The sequence below is a fragment of the Camelus dromedarius genome, unplaced genomic scaffold (genome assembly GCF_036321535.1).
Source record: "Camelus dromedarius isolate mCamDro1 unplaced genomic scaffold, mCamDro1.pat HAP1_SCAFFOLD_31, whole genome shotgun sequence".
Lineage (NCBI taxonomy): Eukaryota > Metazoa > Chordata > Mammalia > Artiodactyla > Camelidae > Camelus > Camelus dromedarius.
Window position 1 is genome coordinate 1,036,421 of NW_026989830.1, and position 20,083 is coordinate 1,056,503.

Here is a 20,083-nt window from a genome sequence, read left to right on the forward strand (position 1 = left end):
GTGACACGCCTTTCCCTGCGTAAGGAGCTCATTTGGAAGCCCCTGGCAGTGTTTCTGTTGTCCTAAATTGGCATGGTGGTTGTCAGGCAGGGAGAGAGCTCCTAAGCCGTGCAGGTGCTGGACCTGGGAGGCAGGAGACACTGGCTCCACCCCCAGCTCAACCAGCACCTCATTCTGCGTCTCAGGATTCAGCATGACATCTATAAGCAAAGGGATGAGACTGTCCCAGGACATGCTGTCCAACAGGAATGAAATGACAGCCATGTAAAGAAAGTTTCCCAGTTGCCACATTTAAAAATGTAACCCCCCCCAAAAAAACCCTAGAAACTGATTTTAAGAACATATCTTACTTATTCTACTGTATGTAAAATACTATCATTTTGACACGTAATCAATAAAGAAAGTAACAAGATAGTTTACATTCTTTTTACTAGACAAGTCTCAGCGTCTGATGTGCATTTGACCTAGAGCACATCTCAGCTCAGAGCAGCCTCCTCCCCAGCTCTCCTAGCATCAGTGGCTTTGGCTACTCTATTGGACAGCAACTCCAGGGGTCACACCAGGGGAATTGGCTGAAAAGCGGGAGTAAGTGTCCATAATAACCCTAAAAGTATCTCTCTGAAACAAAGGTGGATTCACTTTTAAACGTCTGAAAACCGGCGGGTTTCACCTCCCTCACGCCTTGGCTACAAGACAGCCCTCCTCCTTGCTGATCCCTTTCTGGATGTAGGGAAGCAACCCTTCACACAGCCAGGGTGTCCGTGCATCCAGGTAGACTTTCCTGCTCTCTGTGTCCAATCCCACAAAGTCCTCCTTCTCAAACAGGATGTAGAGCAGGAGGATCTTGTCCCCAGTCTTGTCGGATGCACAGTCCAGCCACTTGGACTTGAGCATGATGAAGTGAGACTCAGTGAAGTCCTCGATCCTCTTCTCCACCACCCTGCAGTCCTCGTAAATTGAAGGCCACGTTGGTGCGCGGCTGCTCGGCAACCTCCCCATGCAGCACAAAGACAAAGAGCCGAGAGTCATAGAGCGTGGTGCCATACAGCTCCTCTGCACGTGGAGCTTCTCGAAGGTCTTGGCCAAGAGGCAGTCGGTAATGGTGAAAAGGCCCACGACCTTGCGGTGGGTCTCGAAGTCTCTCCACCCATTCTCGGGCGCATAGTGGTGACTGTAGTGGATACAGAGTGCCCACTGCGAGCCGCAAGGGATGATCTGCCTCACCAAGGAGATTCGCTTATAGATGCAAAAGAAATTCTCCTCTGAGATGATCCCCACGGGTTGGACCACCACGGGGAGAGTCTGGTGGTCCTAAGCACACTGCACGTAGTCAGGGATGTTCATGTTGCAGGCCCTGACGAGAGGGAAGAGGAGACCGAGGTACATACTGTGCTGCAGGCTGCGGGCCTCACTGGGTTGCGGTGACCTGGTGTGTACCAGTCAGAAGGCAGGGGGAGCCCAAACAAAGCCGGGGGTACAGTTTGTCCTCAGCATCTGCACATGGCTACCGCAGGTCGGATCACATTACGCAGCTTTTGGTCTAGGCTTCCGACCTCTGCAGAAAGGGTCATTTCTTGTTTTCTGTTTCCAAGCACCTAGCCAGGCCCTGATGCAAAGTCAGTGCTCAAAACTGCTGAATAAAAGAATGAATAAAGGAACTGCTTCCACACCCCTCAGCAGGATATAATGCAAAGAAACACAGTAGGATCAAAAGACCTGGATTTCAACTCCAATTTATTTGAACTCCTAAGCTGCAGAATACTTGATAAGAAAACTTGCTTTGGGGAGGAGGGTTCAGTTCAGTGGTAGAGCACATGCTTAACATGTATGAGGTCCTGGGTTGAATCCTCAGTACCTCATTTTAAAAAAAATGAAACAAATAAATAAACCTATTTACCCCCCTCAAAAAATATTTTTTGAATTCCAAATTCAAGAAAAAAAGAACACCTTGCAATTGACACAACATTGTAAACATGAGTATACTTCAATTAAAAAAAAATCCTTGCCTTACAAGAATATATCTGGATTATGGAAGTTTACAAATGTAAAATGCCTAGGGTCCCACCTGCATAAGAAGAAGGAACTGTACAAATTTACTATCCCTCATTTATGAGCTATATTTCCTTTGGGGGGTTTATAACCTCTCAGAGCTAATTTTCTCAGATTAAAAAAAAGAAGGAAACATTATCGGATTCTCCATACTGCTGAAGAATCAGATAAATCTATGATAGCATCTGACCCACAGGGTTTACTCAATAAATGCTTGTTGAATGAATGAATAATCAAGCAATGTGAATGCTGCTCCCTGCCACAGAGAATCATGATGATACTGCCAGGAAATCCCAAGCCCAAGTTTCACCATACTCTACACTAACCATGGGTGACCTGGGCAGGCCTGTGTGCTCCTCTAAACCCCAGTTTAATCATGAATAGAAATGAGGGCAATAACACAAACCTCAAAGGGTTAGTGAGTCATTACTGAATTGTATACCAACTTTGCAAGATGGAACCTTTAAAGAAATTTGGGCAAAAAGTCCGTAGGCCCTCTCCATATTATCTCTTACAACTACATGGGAATCTACATTATATCTCAAAATTAAAAAGTCTAATTTATTAAAGAGGCTATTGAGGTTAAATGAGCTCATTGTCTCAAATAAGGAACACACAGTACAAATCGGTCAATGCCCAGCCCATGAGATACACTCAGTAAACATTCCCACTGAGCCCACTGGTCCCTCCAACTTCAGAGCACGATGATGTGTCCTCATGGCCAGAGGCCCCTGCACCTGAAGCTAACAAAGCTAATGGTCCCCACTTTCAAGAGCCCCTGCCACCACCGTAGGCCTAATTTTGTACTTGTAAATTTTTTCTTTTTATTAAATAGAAAAACGTAATTGCATAGCCTTCAGGTCACCAAAACCTGACCACAGAGATCATGATGGCAGCCCTTCTTCATGAAACAATAAAATGAAAAGCCATTTCCACAAGATCTCTGTGTAAATCTACTAGGGAACCTCATCCTGGACTGAGAGGAAGAGGCCTGGGGAGGAGGGGGCCATCTGCGGCACACAGACCCATGGGCCACCTGTCCCACGATGGACTTTAGACCCAACCCTCACCCTCAAGGAACTTCAAAATAGACACAGACAGAGAGCTGTGGACAAGATTTTATTTTTTTTTTAAAAAATCCCTGATTCTCCCGCAGGTTTTGTTTCTACCGAGAAACAAATATCTTATGTGTATAATGTTTCACAAAAGAGTTAAATTGTTATCACCCCAACTTGACGCATTAAGAAACTGAGGGAGAGAAGTTTATCACATTGTGCAAGATTAGAGAGAGGCAAAAAAAAAAAAAAGATTAGAGAGAGGCCACGTCGGACACTGTATATAAGCCCAAGCCCCTGTTCCAGTGCTCACACTAGAAAGTGGGATATACTGCCCCTTTCCTGCCCTCTCCGTGCAGTAAATGTCTGAAGAGTCTTTTCTGTGCCACCTGGAATCACAATCACTTCAATTTTCCACAAAGAGCTATGTCACTCCTTGGAGGATGTGTCAAAATGTATATGTTGAATGGGAGGAGAGATTTGTATTTTCTGTTTCTCAAAGGAAACATGGCTTAAAAGAAACTGAAAAGCACTTTTCTAGTCTAAGTCTTCATTGTGCAGAGAAGGAAACGGAGGCTCAGAAGAGATGAGGAAAGGGCCTTATTAACAAATATTGCCTCAGCGCAGCACCAAGCCAGACTTGTGCTCTGCTGGGGGAGGATCTGGAAGGCCCAGGAGAATGAGTCTTAGAAAACGGAAAGAGAAGAAGCATACAAGGCCCCGTCTCTACACCACCATACCATGAAGTTCCACCAAATTACACAGTATGGGTGCAGCCAATATTAAGGTGGGCTAAACCGGTTATAGAAACCTGGAAGTCTCAACCATAGTGGAAATTCCAACATTTACTATGTTTTTTTTCCCAGTTCAAGCATCAGCTCAGTGGGTGCTCTGTACCAGGCACTACACGAGGCCTGGAGTTCTCCCAAATACACAACTCTTATATCACGTGTGCAAAACACAAACAGGCGCACCAGAAGGAAAATGCCCACAGATAAGTTGGAATTACTGAAACTGAAAGCAGCCTACCAGCATATATTACTAGGAAAATCGATGCTGCTATAAATAAACTCATGGACATAGAAAGCAAACTGTGGTTAGCAGGCAGGAAAAGGGGGGTTAACAGATACACATTAATAAATATAAAATAAATGACAAGGACCTACTATATAGCACAGGGAACTATATTCAATTTCTTGTAATGAGTTGTACTAAAAACAATCTAAAACATATGTAGATACATATGCATATGTTTATAACTGAATCTCTGCTGTACATCTGAAACTGACATTCTAAATTGACTACACTTCAATAAAAAATAATTTTAAAAAATAAGTAAAAATAAAAGCAACGCCATTTAGAAAAAATAAAAGAATACTCTGATCCCCTTAGCTGTAGGTGCTGGAGAATTCTGGTTACAAACACCAAGTCCACTGGATCACTCCAGCACTGGCTGTCACTATTTCTGACCATCAGAGAGTCACTTGGCTTCAGTGAGTTTATTTTCTCTTCTGTGAAAGGCTTCAGTTGCAACTAACGATGTATCTCATCATTCACAAACCCAACAATTAATGAGGACTTCCCATGGGCCAGGCTCTGGAAATATGAAATTATAGGGTCCGAGATATATTCATGGCTAGAAGAAATTTATGCCATAAAGACATTAATTCTTCTTGCTTTGATAGACAGATTCAATACAATTCTGTTTAGATTTCCTACCAGATTTTTTATGGGTAACAAGATAATTTATGGTCAGGAACAGCCAAGAAACTTCTTTAGAACCAGCACTGGGAAGGTGTGGATAGGTCATTCATTTCCACTGGTCTTTCTGAAGTGATGAAAACGTTCTGGAATATTAATGGTTGCACCACTGTGAATATGCTAAAGCTGCTGAATTGTAGCATTTATGTGGGTGGACTTCATGGTGTGTGAACAATATCACAATAAAGATGTTAAATGAAAAAATATTTCTTGACAATTATTTTTCCCTCTATACAACTAGTCTGCCCCACAATTTAAGAAGAACAAAAAAACCAAAACAAACCAAATTTTGCCAGGAGCTCTTTAGGACTGCAATGTCCCTGAGTCTACAAAGCCTCTGGTGGTGCTGTTCCTGTTAACAAACCCTAGCTGGATTGGGCTAGTTAGGGACTGTAACTATTTTTTTAACATCGACGGTCACACGTTTCACCCTGGGAGAGGGAAGGATGGAGGATGTCACAGCCTCATGCCTTCAGCTGATTTTTAACTGAACCAAGCCTTGCTTTCAACACTGTAATCCCTCTCACTATAAAAACAGTGACATCATCAAGCACCGCCATCATAACACGTGAAAGGGTTCAAGGTACTTACCTGGGGCAGAAACACTGAGGGAGGAGACGGAAGCTCGCTCAGCACTGACGCTCCCTTTTCCCGACTCCACCAGGAGAAGCTGGGGTTTACAGCCGGAGGCACTCAGCCGGGGGAGCAGCGCAGACGCCACTGAGCTGGTCCCCAGGGGGCGGGAAAGGGAGAGGAGGGCAGCCCCGGGGTCGCGGGTCAGGGAAAGCGGGGGGGGGGGGACGCGGGCTGTAGCCCCGCTCGGAGGCCAGCCCCAGCCCCAGCCCCAGCCGCCCGCCCCCGTCCGGGTCCGCAGACCCCGCCCGCCCGGGACACAGCCCGCCCAGGGGCGGGGACGGGCCGGCGGCCGAGGAGAGGCAGCCCGGGAGGAGAGGACTCGCGGGTGGGAGAAGGGAAAGGGACGCCAGCCACGGACACAGGGGAGCCCGGCTGGGGCGAGAGGCGGCAGGTGCACACCTGACCCTGGACAGCTGTGGCCGGGGCGCCGGGGCAGGAGCAAATGTCCTACCGGGCGAAAGAGCTGAGCAGCCTTTGGGGCCGATCCCCGGCTCGGAGCTGCAGCTTCCAACCCTCATTCCAGCTGGCAAAGACTGCGCATGCGCAGGAGGGCCAGCGATCCTCTCCGAGTTCTGTGAGAGAAGGTGGGGAAGCAAGGGACGGAGAAGATGGGAGGAGGACGGGAGAAGGGGAAAAGTGGAGGAAGAGACATGGACAGGAGGAACAGAGAGAAGGCAGGGATCTGGAGGGTGGAGGACAGTAGCAGAGATGGAGAGAAATAGTTTTAACTCTGGGGGCATCCTGAAGGAGGCAACAGTCCTGCCTCTGCACACTTCTCTAACCCTTTAAGGCCCGCAGCTCATATTTTACCTCCCTGGTCCAGCCCTCCACCCAAGGCCTCTGCAGAACCCCTATGGGGATCACACCCGTTGCTCCCAAGTGGAGCTGGGTTTCTCTTGCTCTGGGAACCAAGCACCCGCAGGTGTTGTCGCTCAGAACTACCTTGGAAAGAGTACATATTCCCCTTTTACATGCTGGGACACAGGCAGGCAAGATGTCTGCCTTACCTCCACTGTCCCAGGTGTTGTGTTGGCGGGGAGCGGGAGGTACAAGGTCAGATCCCAAAAGGAGCATACTGCCTGAGTTTTGGTGCTTAGTCCCCATCCTTCCTGGGTAAACCACTCCCCACCCTCGGGGAACCATCAAAGGCACACAGTATGTCCCTGGGTGTGGGATAGCTGCCCTCAATTCCAGTGCCCAGCTTGCTAGGAAGATAGGAGTGTTACTGAGTCCAAATTCATTCTCCTTAGTGCAGGACAGGCCAGTAAGTTGGGAGACCAGTTGTTGGGGCATGGAGTAGCAACTTTCTGTAGACCTAGATGGCAAACTAATGTCATGGAAAACCATCTCCCCAAGTCAGAATTCAGGCTCCTTTCCTACGTGCTTGGTTGTTGCAATTTTCTTGGTGTAGGAATTCTTTGTTGTTAGAATCCTTTGTTCTTGCAGCTATCTGCCTGGGTCAGATCCCTGTAAACCTCAAACAAAACAAACGTTATTTTCTATTATGTAACTTGTTATCTTTATATGAATGGAAAAGTGTTAAATATCCTTAAAGGTCAGAGCATTCAAAATAGGCTCTCCTGTATATTTTAGGCTCTAGGCAACATTGTTTTACAAGCAAAATGAAGCCTAGGAGACAGAGCACAGGGTTACAGTCAAAGGAAAAGATCTAATATGGAGTCAGATTTGTTCTTTTCTATTACCAGGGCAGAAGACACGAGGTTTTAAATCCCTTTAAGTTAAAAATAAGTAATACTTTAAAGGAATTTACATACATAGGTCGGAATGTGCATAGCATATCTGCAAAACACACAAAGGATTGTAAACAGTGGCATCTCCAGGGAGGGCTGACAGAAGAGAGGATGAGGGAAAACTTCTTTCACTTGTGTATTTTTGTGCTCTGTTTGAAATTTTTTAACCACATGCATGTATTTCTTTTTCAGTTAAAAAAATGTGTAATGGAGCAAAGGAGTAGCAAGCTCAGCAAATACAGCAGCCATGGAATCACTGAGCCATCAATTTTGATTTTAGCCAGGAAGCATTTATTGACTCTCTCCTATGTGCCCAGTGCTGTTTTAAGACTTCTTTTATTTTTTTTTTATAAAATAATAAAGTGCTATTCCTCACCCCTGCCCATGGCTGGTGGAAAACCTACTGAGTTTTTATTGAGTTGTTTTCCAAGAAGTAGAGATCAGTTATAAACAGAACACATCTTCAGGGCAAAACAGGCGGAGTGGTTTTCCAGCAGGCTAGATAGCTATGAAGGGTTTTCAACAGAGGCACACAGAGGCTGAGAGAGAAAGCCTCCAGGACCCTACGAAAAGCTGCCCAAACTGCCTTCTCCATGGCACTACTGAAATAGGAAAGAAAAAATCTGACTCCATACTAGATCTGTTCCTTTGACTTTAACCCTGTGCCCTGTTTCCTAGGCTTAGTCTTGTTGGTTCTGCACCTTTTGTAAAACAATGTTGCCTAGAGCCTGAAATATACAGGAGAACCTGTTCTCAAGGCTCTGACTTTGAAGGATATTAACACTTTTCTATTCACATAAAGATAACAAGTTACAGAATAGAAAATAACATTTGTTTGTTGGAGGTTTACACGGATGTGACCCAGGTGAAGAGCTGCAAGAACAAAGGATTCTAACAACAAAGAATTCATACACCAAGTTTGCAACAACCAAGCATTCCCACTTCCCATTTTTAATAAAAGAAGAGCCTGAAATCTGACTTGGGGTGATGGTTCCTCAGGACATTATTCTACCATTTCTCAGCTGGCTTTCCAAATTAAAGTCGCTATTTCTTGCCCCAAAACCTGGTCTCCTGATTTATTGGCCTGTAATGCACGAGCAGAACAAGCCTGGACTCGGAAACACAGACATTGAAAGTACCCATTTGGTATATTAAATGACCTGCTTCTACTCATCTTCCTGACGTTTTTTTCTCTTGAACACTCCTGCTATGTTTATGAAAAACCTGTCATGTGGACACATTTCCACCTCTAGCCACTACCCTTCCAGGTAAGAACTGATGCCAAGAAGGCAATGGAAGTTGCTAGAAGGTATTACCTGGACAAAATAGAGCAGAAGTGGGTTCTGGCTGATGTTCAGGAGCAGGCTGGAACACCTGACAAGATGTTATAAGTACGGATAGACAGCTGGGCACCAAAGGAGAAGCTTCTAAACTTCCATGAGGGACTTGTTGGATAGGAAGGAAAAGTCCCAGACTATAGCTAGGATCCCACCACGAGCTTCCTGGGTGAGTCTGGGCAAGTAATTTAAAATCTCTAGGCCCGTGCTGTCCAACATGGGAGCCACCAGCAACATGCAGGATTATGAAGTTATTCTGTAGCCAGACAGAATTATAAAAAGACATTTTATTGCAAAGGCCCAGCAGGTAAAATACTTAAAAACGTTATTGGTTATCTTGACCTAACGAGTTATTTTTGTATGTGTAGGTTTCTGTGGTTTGTAAGGCCTGTGACTAATGATTCCGTTACAGTGATGTATTTTGAAATTATAAGTTACTAGACACAGTATCCTTATATCACAGTTGAAAAAACTGATCCACATAAGCAAGGTGATCTGACTTATTAGTTATGAGCAGGGGCTCTTGGGCCAGCCTGCCTGAGTATAAATTCTCACTCTGCCTCCAGGGGGTTCTGTGTGAATCTTGGACAAATTATTGTTGTTTTTGTTGTCGTTGTTATTGTTTGTGCCTCTTTTTCCTTACCTTTTAAGTAGCGAGGAATATGTGGACTCTATCTCCTACTGTGTTGGCAGGATTAAATGAGTAAACGTCTGTGCTGCCCACTTCCCTGGGTTTCAGCATTCTCCAGGCAATCAGTGCCAAACTCAGAGGCATTCTCCACTGTCTTCGTCAGTCTGGGATGCTGTAACAAATTACCGCGTGTCGGGTGGCTTAAACAAACAGCATATTCCTTATGGTTTGGAGGCTGAGACTTTCAAGGTCAATGTATCCTTGAGAGGATTGCCAGCTCGAAGATGGCTGTCTTCCCAATATCTTTATATCCCAGAGAGCAGAGAGAAGCAAGCACTCTGGGGGCTTGTATAAGAACACTAATCCCATTCATGAGGGCTCTACTCTCATGACCTCATTTTATCCTACAAATCACCTCCCAAAGGCCCCGCCTCGCAATACCATCACCCTGGGAGATGGGGTTTCGACATACGGATATTGAGGGGATGCAAACATTCAGTCCACACATCGGCTAAGTCTCCCCAACATGCAGTCATCAAACCTGTAGCTAATTTCAAAGTAATATTTATATCTCTCTGCCCATTTCCATTCCTACATCCACTATCACTGAAGCCCTGTTACATTTTATTCCTTATTTTTCTTGTGGAGATTTAATTGATTCCTCTAACTCCAATGCTCCCCTCGCTCCAGTCTGCTTAACAGCCCTGCCAGGTAAGTCTTCCTTAAAACACCTTCCCATTTCACCTGGTTGTTTTTTAGGTGTAAATGTCAGAATCCTCTCCACACCCCATCCTATACCTTTAATCCGTTACACTACGGCTCACTATGTTATTTTCCTTTTACCAATGTAAGAAATTTCCATAAGCTTAAGAGCTTAAACCAGCACAGATTTATCAGCTTATGGCTGTGGAGGTCAGAGATCCAACACAGTTCTCACTGTGCTAAATTCAAGGTAGCAGCAGGTTTCCTTCCTTCTAGAGGGTCTAGAAGAGAATGTTTCCTTGTTGTTGTTTTTTTTTTTTTTTCAGTTTCCAGAGGTCACCCACCTTCCTTAGCTTGTGCCCAACGACTTCCTCCATTTTCATGGTCAGCAGCCTTTCTGAACATTGCTCTATGGCTACACCTCCCTCTGATTTTAAACTCAGCTGGGAAATGTCCTCCATTTTAAGGACCCCTGTGAATACATTCGGCCCACATGGACAATCCAGGCTACTCACCCTATTATCTCATCTCAGGATCCCCTTGTCCCATCCAATTCAGGCATTATGGATGTGGCTGCGACACTCACCTGTGTAACATTTCCTCTCATGAGCATTTTATGGTTCAAGGCACTTATGAATGACTTTTTGTTTTTCTTCCTTAGCCTTTCTGCATTCAGTATGTCTGGTGGATTATATGAATCCTTTTTATTTGTTCCCCTGCACTAATCTTTAATAATGTATCATGGGTTTAAAACGCTAACTGATAGACAATTTAGAAGACAGAAATCTTCTAAGATTTTTGTCCTAAAATATCTGTCATGCATTTTGCCATGTACAGTAACATGTCACAGGTGGCTACCCTGTGGCCGGGGAGGGACATGATTCTGCCATCACACTCCCCTCATTTTCAATGTGCTGATGTGCTGATCACCTATCCAAGGCTCTATGCTCCCCGCTTCACTCACTTCCTCCTCCTTTCCATTGACTACCCTGTTCCCATCACTTCCTTCATTCAGCACATCAGGATTTCATGACCACATTCTTCTCTAAATGGAAAGGGTATCTTGAATCTAATGTCTGACAACTCTTCTTACTGTATATGCACACACTGACCTTCACATAACCACGTCCGGCTCTTTATTTTCCTAGAATCTCCCAGAGGAATCAGTTCCATGATGATGGTGATGATGATGATGATACTGACAACGATGACAGGGAACTCTCAAGGATTCTGATAAAGAGGGAATCAATAAAGGGAGGGAATCATTGCAAAATTGCCCCAGAGACAGGCTTAAATGTAAATAACTGCTATAGTGTTTAATGAAATTGACTAATATATAACTATTTTTAAAACTTTATATCACTGAATTTAAAATTTTAACGGGAATTCTCATTCACCAGTAACCAAGATTCAACTCTAGGACCAAAGTCTAAGGATTTTGATCTTCTAACAAATTGTCCACTAGCCTTTTAAACACGTGATCCTTTTAAAAACTTAGTGCTGGGCTGAAAATAAGCAGGATTCATATAATCTCACCAGACACAGTGAATGTGGAAAGACTAAGGAAGAAAAACAAAAAGCCATTCATAACGTCTTGAACTTCACGTTGCTCACAGGAGAAAATGTTAGCCAAGGTGAGTGTCACATCAACATGACGCCTGAGTGGGATGGGGAAGCTGATCTTCCTCATCAGACATTTATGCTGATTTGTTAGATGACAACACAGTTTCCTCATTGGATTTGCTTCTAACAAGTATGGAAGAATTTACGTTCTACCAAAAGCAGTCTAAACATTTTCCCCTGCTGTCAGGTCTCTGGACTGAATGTCCCCACAAGAAGGACATGAATATGCTTCATAGGGAATTCTTCCTGAGAAGCAACAGGATTTTCGAGGGCAGAACTTCAGGCCCCCCATGGAGGGCTGGAGGAGGGCTAGAGGGGGCACTGGAAAAACAGCAGGAGTGAGTTCAGATACTACCGCTCAGGTCGCCAAAGACAGCATTGCTATCTCTGAGGATATGACATTCTCCCAAAAGTTCCATGAGTGAAGGTACCTGTGAACACTAAGCAGGTTGTTAAGAAACAGCAGCACATAATTTGCGTCACAACTCAATTACAGTATGTTTTGATATTTGGAAAATAATTAGCCCATTGTCCTTTGAAACTGCAGCAGTAGCAATAGAAATAAAAAAGGCTGAGCCGTCTTGGAGACAACAATCAATAAACAATTCTAAATCTGCAGGATTCCTTGACGATATGCAAGCAATGAGCTAGATGTGTCTTGCAGATAGCTCTTACTGCAGGGCGCTGTCCTGCAAAGCATAGAACTAGTTTTCTCAGCAGACAGAGGGAACCAAGTCAAGATTCCAAATCTTCAGAGATTTACTATATGGCAGGAAAGATCACAAGTACATCCAGCCAAATATGAATAAATGTAATCAAATATTATCAAATGTGATTGGAGCACAGATGAAACAGAAATTCCTTTCACCTGGGATCTAGAGAGACTTCTTCAAAAAATGTGGCTTTGGAGATGGCCAAAGACATGGGTGGAATTTTGGCAGAACAGGATGTAAGGAATTTTAAAACTGATTCTAAATTTCATATAAAAATTCAAAGGATCCCAAATATCCAAAACAATTTTGAACAAGAAAAACAAAGTTGGAAGACTTGCACTATCTGATTTTCAGCTTTTTTTTTTTTTTAAACTACAGTAATCAGAAAGTATGGTGTTGGTGTAAAACAGGAAAATAGAATAATGGAGCAGAATAGAATGTTCAGAACTAAACCAACACTTATATAGACAATTGATTCTCAAAAAGGATGCAGTGGAGAAAGGATCTTTTCAACAAGTGGTGCTGGAAGAATTAGAGAGTGATATGCAAAAAAAAAAATGAACTTTGATCCACACCTCACAAAATATACAAAAATTAACTCACAATGGATCATAGATCTTAATAGGAAATCTAAAACTACAAAACAGCTAGGAGAAAAAGCATAGGCTTAATCTTTATAACCTTGGGTTTGGCAAATATTTCTTTGCTATGACACCAAAAGTATAATCTATTTTAAAAAGAAACTGATAGAGTGAACTTTATCAAAATGAAGACTCTTAAAATTTGTTCTAAACACTGCTAAGCAAATGAAAAGACAAGCCATAGACAGAAGCTATTTGCAGATCATATATCTGATAAAGGTCTCTCTTTGTATCTGATCCAGAATAAAGAGGTCTCAAAACTCAATAATAATGCAAACACCTGAATGAATGAATGAGACCAGAAAACACACTTCAGTAAAGATATCCAGATGGATAATAAGCATATGAAAAGATGCTGATTAAAGATGCCATTAGTCATTAGAGAAATGCTTTCAAAAACCACAGTGAGATACTAGTACACATACATACAAGAATGAATACGATTAGAAAGACCGACCTTACAAAGTGCTGGTAAGGAAGTAGAGCAAGCAGAGCTGATACACACCACAAGGAATTTACAATAGTACAACCATTTTGAAACAGTCTTTTACAGTTTCTTTAAAAAAGGTAAATACCTATCTACCATATAACCCAGATATTCCTCATCTGGTGCTTTAGAAAAGAAAAGCATATGTCCTTATAAAGACTTGTAACCAAATATTCACTGCAATTTTATTTATAATAGCTCAAGTTGTAAATAACCCATGCATCCATCAAGAAGTAAATGGAGAAACAAATGATGGTCTATCCAAACACTGCTCACAACAAACTATTCAGTAAAAACTCAGCACAAAACAATACTCTGCTATAAGACAAAAAAGCTATTAATACAGCAACACAGATGACTCTCAAAATAATTACACTGAATGAAAAAGTCAGACAACATAGAGTAGATACTGCATGAATCCATTCATACAACGATGTTGAAAATGCAGACCAATATGTTGTGATGGAAAGCAGATCAATGGTTTCCAGGGGAAGAGATTGGGAGGGAGGGAGGGACAACAAATGGCAGGAGAGAAGCTTTGTGGGTGATGGGTATGTTCACTCTCTTGAATGTGGTCATGGTTTCTTGGGGATATACTTATGTCAAAACTTATTAGCTGTACACTTTATACGTGTGAAAATTACTTTGCCAAGTATACCTCAAAGCTGTTTTAAGAAAAAAGGCACTTCAGTCCTGATCCACTTCAGCGCCTGATTGGAGTGACATGATCAGTCCCTCACCCTGTTTGCCTAACAGGAAGGTAGAAAACCTCTCACGGAAAATAACATATGGATTTTTCATTTGCAATGTCTGCCTTGTAATAAAGAATTTCAAGACATGCAACATGTCAAGACTATATAACGGATAATATGAGAATAAGAAACATTAGACAAAGGATGCAAACCCCCAGGTGATGTAGGCATCAGAGTTACCAATAAAGGCTATGAAATACTTCTAATATATTCAAGAAAATAAGGAAATTATGGGAGAATAGATAACAGGGTAAAGACTTTCACCAGAGAAATATACTGGAATGTATTTTTAAGAGAAATCAAACAGATACTCTAGAACTGAAGCTTTCAGCTCTGGAAACAGGTAAACAGAGCTAATTAGGATCCCTTTTAAGTAAAACTTTCAGTAATACCGGGTAAAATACAACAACAAATGTAACACAGAGCTAACTATGGAAAGAGAAGTTCCCAGGTGACAATACAAAGAGGACACTTAAAGCCCAGAGTGGTAATCTTGTGAGCTGATGCCACCACACCCTGGAGGGAAGGGGTTTTAATCTGCACATAGAGATACAATGTCCATTTAGGAAAAACGGTCCATACCAGATGTAGAAGACTCTTCCTTCATATCTATATAGGCAGATACAGAGATGTAAAGTGGCAGCAGAGGTCACAGTGACACAGGGCCCTGGGCCAAGGAGTGTGAACACCTCTGCAAGCTGGGAAAGTTAGGAGGACGAATCCCTCCCTAGAGCCTCGGTGTGGAACATAGCCTTGGCCACACGTTGGTTTTAGCCCACTGACAATGACTTTGCACTTCTGCACAATAGAACAGTGAGACGATGAATGTGTATTGCTTTAAGCCACTGAGTCTGTGGTCCTTTGTTACAACAGCAAAAGGAAAGAAACTCAGGAACCAACATGAACATGAACCCCAAGCTGCCTGCTGTGCTGGCAGGAAGTTCTTTGTCTCTGATCCTGAGGGAGACTCCTGTCTTCTGGCAGCATCCACAAACTACCTCATGCTAACTTGACAGCTTGCAGATGGTTAAATCTTAACCCTGCACAGTTCTTGATATTTAGTTAATAAAAATGATGGTGTCATCATGGGTATTTTTCCATCTTTTAAATACCCTTCAGTCTTCTAATAAAGCTACCTCTAATTGAGAGACAGTGTAAATAGTTTTCAATCTTCATAATAAATAACTGTGGTTTTATTTGGTTATTTAAATTATGAATAATAATATTCACATTAGTAAAAGTTATTAAAATCAACATTGTTTAATGAAAATATCATTTCTTTTTGCATGAACATGTATTAACTACAATAAATGTTCCATGCTTTGTTCTACGATTTACTGTTAGAGCCTTAAAGAATAATATTTTCCTCAAAAGATATTATGGCAAAGGGATTTCTTTTGGTGGAACAGTTCCTACATCAAATCTGGTGCATGGCTCAGGCCACTGGGAACCTAGAGTTGATAGAAATTAGGAGGCATTATAAACACAAAATGATTTTTAAAGAATTAAACAACTGGATGTGTGAAACAAAGAATCCGAGAATATTCTAGTGAAATAAATGTATTTTTCAGCTTAAGCAAGACACTGGGTGAATAAATCTAAAATGAAAAAAACACCCAGAGATCAGCAGTGAGTCATGCATGCAGTGTGACTGATCAAAACCAAGTTGTTTCCAAACCAGTGTGCAGGCTTGATGCCTTCATGAATCAAGTCTGTGTGGCACCAGGCCATCTCGAATACATGTTGATGAGGTATTTATAAGCCCTTCACCATCCCAGCACAAAGCCCACACATGAGCCACAAGACCATCACCTACACATCTGCAAAAGACACAGCATGGTGAATAGCACTTTTCTTGTTCAGTAGCCGGTGGCAGGGCACTGTGAGCAGACAGAGATACAGGGACACAGAGACACAGAGGCACTTCCCCTCACTCAGCTGATAACCTTCCGTGCATTCCTGGGGACAGGATTGTCATAAAATGCACCATGGATTGATCCTCCTCCTAGGAAAGGAACGGTAGGTCTGTCCTCAGGTTGGAGCAAGGGTGGCCGGAGGATCTCAGAAGAGCTGTTTCAGCACAACAAATAGAATTTTCGGCCACCGTGACCACGAGAGACAGGTCTCCTGCCATCCCGGTAGGCACTTGGGCTCCTGACAAAAGCTGGGCTCAGTAAAGGCTTGAGTAGAAGGCACAGACCTGAGGGATGCCCCAGCAAGAGACAGGAGGTAGGGCCTGGTTTATACTGCTCTGGGTGTATCCCAGCCTAATCCGAATACGAAATCAGAAATTTGCAAAACAGCAGAGCTGGGATGGATCATCTACTCCAGACTCCTCACATTACAGTTTAAAGGGTGGCAGCCCTGGGAGGCAAAACAACGTGCTAAAGGCAGAACGTGGAAGAGGCAGCGCGAGATAAAATGCACCGTGCCAACCCCTGTTCAAGGATGCTGACACTGAGTGTGGGGCCAAGGTTTCCAACGAGGAGAATGAGACAGTGTAAATACTTTGTTCCCCCCAAAACCCCAAATATTTTTTAATGGCACAAAACTCACCTTAACTAGCTCTCTTCTGAGGGCGCTCTCTTCTGCTTCTTCGTCTTTCTGTCTGTCTCCATTTCTCTCTCTCAGAGAAAAACACATACAATTTTGTGAAACGGGACTTCCTGCCATACAAAGACAAAATTCATATCTTCAAAAAGACACCTGACAAAGCACGTTTCTCAACTCAAGTCTTTGTGTGGGGTCTGGGCAACTGGCTTATTTTCTAGAACATTCGGTGGTTCGAAAATCAGATCATCTTCCCCAAAGGAAGAGTTCTGGTCCGTGTTGATGAAGTTGGGGATGTCACATTTCATGGGCAAGTTCGGCTCCTCCTCTGGCCGTCCGCTGCATCTGATGGCTTCCTGGAGCCGAACATCACTGTCAAGGGCTATGGTGGGGATACTAGCTTTGGCCTTGTCGAAGTGGCCCACTTCATTGACGTAGCAGTGAAAGATGGACCTAGATTCGTCATTGACCTGCCAGAGAACATCTGGGGCACCAGCGGTCTCCCAAAGTCTGACACAAATCTGTTCAGTCTGAATCTGTTCTCGGGAGACTCTGCATTGCTATAAAGAAAACCAAAATAAAATATCGCTCACACTCTAGCTCGGTGACCTGAAGAATCATAGTTTTTGCCATCTACTGAGAGCAAACCCCTGCAGAGAGCATGCTGACAAGCACTGGAAGTGAAAGACATCACTTCTGAACACATACAATTACACCCAAGGCAAAAGTCTCAAGTGAGGACCCTTGGACAATCCTGAAAAGACATCGCTTCCTGAGAATCCACAATATTGGTGTCTCGCACACCAGTGTTTCTCAGTGGGACAATCAGATCATCTTCATCAGATTTAGTTAAAGTGCTTCTTAAAATGCAGAATTCTGGTGTGCACACCCTCAGAGTCTCAGAGGTAAGGACGGGTAGTCTGTATTTTCATAGCCACCAAGATCACTAAACATGCTCAGGTTTAGCACAGCGGTCTACATCGGGTCACCTGAGCATCGACAATGCTGTCTCATGTGGTGGGGTGGCCATGTGTGTCAGGGTGCTGTCCTACCCACGTGACTCCCCTGATTCTCAAAACTCACAGTGCAGCCCCATTGGGCAAGAAATACCACCATTTCACAATGCATACTCAAGGAGCCCGACTGACAGATACAATCAGTGATAGGAGAGGGGACAAAACTCAGCTTCCTGATACCTTCTTTCACTTACTGTGGGACAAATGATCAATTCAATGGTAATAAATTAGTGAATGAGTGAATAAGATGACTCGTTAGTCCCACGAATGCCTGGAAGAGCGAGCCTGGGCACACTGAGAACCGTAACAGCCCATCTACTTAATTGCCATCCTCCCCAGATCTATGTAAAGGTTACTACCACGCAGGCAGTGTCTCCTGAAGGGCAAGAATCATGTCTGAACACACTCTCAAATCCAGAACAGAACCTGACAAAAATTAGGCTCTGGAGTCTGTGTTTAGCGAGTGTGGAATCTCAGTGATTTCAGCTCTTAGACCTTGCCTTCCCATCCCACCCCTCATGATATGGCCCCTAAGACTAGTTCTTTCAGGGCTGGGGCCACGGAAACCATTTACAGGACTGGAAGAATCTGATCATATAAACCATCCCCCAGATTATCATCAAATGTCACCTGCATTTCAGGGATCAGTAATTCCAGAAGCTTTGCAGTTCAGGCAGGTGAGGGATTTTTATATCAGCTCTGTCTTCTACTGTGACTGCCTGGGTGACATCCGACAAGGAATTCTCAAAAGCCTGAGCTTTTCCTTTCAGGAATAATCTAATTAACAAATCTCGCTGACCACTCAACCAATGTGATGTGAAGATCAATGATTTACACAGGAGTACAACATTCACTAGGTCGTGGATTTAGAATCAGAGAAAAATCATTTGAGAAAGATTGACAGAATTTAGCTTTAATGCAAATTTAAGTATTCTTACCTTTCAGTAAATCATCTTCCCCTACTTATCACTTCACCCAAGTTTAAAAGATATTTGAGAACAGGGATGAGTGTGCCAGCAATCTGTGACCCAATAACCTAAAATGTCACCTAGGAAAAAGAGAGGAGTAACACATTTTTAAAAAGCATGGTGAGGATGGCGGGGCCATCCCCCAACTCCAGACTAAGAAGCTCTAAGTAATAGATTTCCTGCCTGCCTGGGGCATCAGCTGATGTGAAAACCCACCCAGAAACCTCACTGTCCAGCAACTCTTCCGTAACACAGGCTACACTTCCTCAGAATTAAGAATTGGGTCAAGTAACCCCTTTGCTGAAGAATAAAGACAAAGGAGAACAAGAGGTTTCTGCCCCTCCCCAGGGGAGAGCCCAGACCTTGGGCTGCATGCACTGCGCCCACCTCCCAGGAGAAGAATTAACTGGAGAAGGGCGTTCTGCGAAACTGGGGCAGCAAAGTTTGAGATGGGAACAAATTGACCAGCTGGCCAGGGACAGCCCCCTTCGTCGCTGCCTTGGCAGCTGCCTCCGCCCCCTCAGCACATCCTGCCCACCTCCAGTGGCTAAGCTGTCAGGGAAACTGTGCTTTGGGACCTGGGGCAAAAGAGGCTGCCCCCAGGCCAAGCTGCGGAAGAGATGGGAGCTAAACCACCAGCTCCCAAGCGGCAGGCTCCATACCCCAGCCAACACCCCGCCGCCCCCTCACCCTACTGCAACCCCGGGGCAATATGACCCGGAGAAACGTGACCTGGGAACGAGGGTCGGCCACGTCATGCCTCCAGAGAGATGGGAGCTTATCCTTCACCTCGCCAGGGGCAGCCACTCTCTCCTCTCCAACACCTGATCTCACCGCGCCAACCTCCCAGGAGCAACCTGACCGGGTGTGGGGTGTCAGGCGAATCTTGCGCGGGAGAGGCCATTCCCAGGCCAGGTCAGTGGAGAGGAGAAGAAGTGGCCCCATTAGGACGGGCAGCCGGACCTCGCAGCTGCCTCTGCCCTTCGACCGCATCGCGCCCTTCTCCCAGGGGCAAGCTGACCTGGAGACGGGCATCCGGCTTCTTGGGCAGCAGAGGACGCCCCCAGGATTGGCAGCGGGGAAGAGGAGAGCAAATTGACAGGCTCAGCGCTGCAGGTCTTCTACCCCCGCCGTCGCCACCCCCGCACCTTAAAGGCACCGCCCAGGGCACCCCTCCCCCAGCAGGTTGAATGGGACAGGTGTGTCTGGTGATCTGGGGGAGGAGAGGCCACTCCCACACCAGGCAATCGGGGAGACGGGAGCCAATCCACCAGCTCCCCAAGGCAGCCACCTACCCCTGAAGCAGCCACCTCTCTTGCCCCCTGATCTCACGGTGGCCTCCTCTAGGGAGCAGGCTGACCTGGAGATGGACGTCCGGCGAACTTGGGACAACAGAGACAGCCCTCAGGGC

At 44.4% G+C, this 20,083-nt stretch overlaps 2 long non-coding RNA genes across 5 annotated transcripts in view; both read right to left on the reverse strand.

The window, feature by feature from the left end:
* LOC135320878 (uncharacterized) overlaps positions 1-5,993 on the reverse strand; it is a 65,197-nt gene extending 59,204 nt beyond the window's left edge. The window contains exons 1-2 of the long non-coding RNA XR_010380218.1: positions 5,901-5,993; positions 5,457-5,535 (exon numbers count right to left, since the gene is read on the reverse strand). This is a non-coding gene — a long non-coding RNA (uncharacterized LOC135320878). The remainder of the gene's footprint in view (positions 1-5,456; positions 5,536-5,900) is intronic.
* A 9,607-nt stretch (positions 5,994-15,600) lies between these two features.
* LOC135320880 (uncharacterized) lies at positions 15,601-19,994 on the reverse strand. 4 transcript variants are annotated; one of them, XR_010380223.1, is made up of 5 exons: positions 19,968-19,994; positions 19,694-19,714; positions 18,643-18,752; positions 16,695-17,248; positions 15,601-16,208 (listed from the first exon to the last, which is right to left on the reverse strand). It is a non-coding gene; the product is annotated as an uncharacterized LOC135320880 (long non-coding RNA). The 4 variants fall into 4 exon arrangements; XR_010380222.1 differs by having other exon boundaries at positions 19,694-19,982; XR_010380221.1 differs by lacking the exons at positions 19,694-19,714; positions 19,968-19,994 and adding an exon at positions 19,405-19,679 and having other exon boundaries at positions 16,695-16,804.
* Between the last annotated feature and the right edge of the window lie 89 nt (positions 19,995-20,083).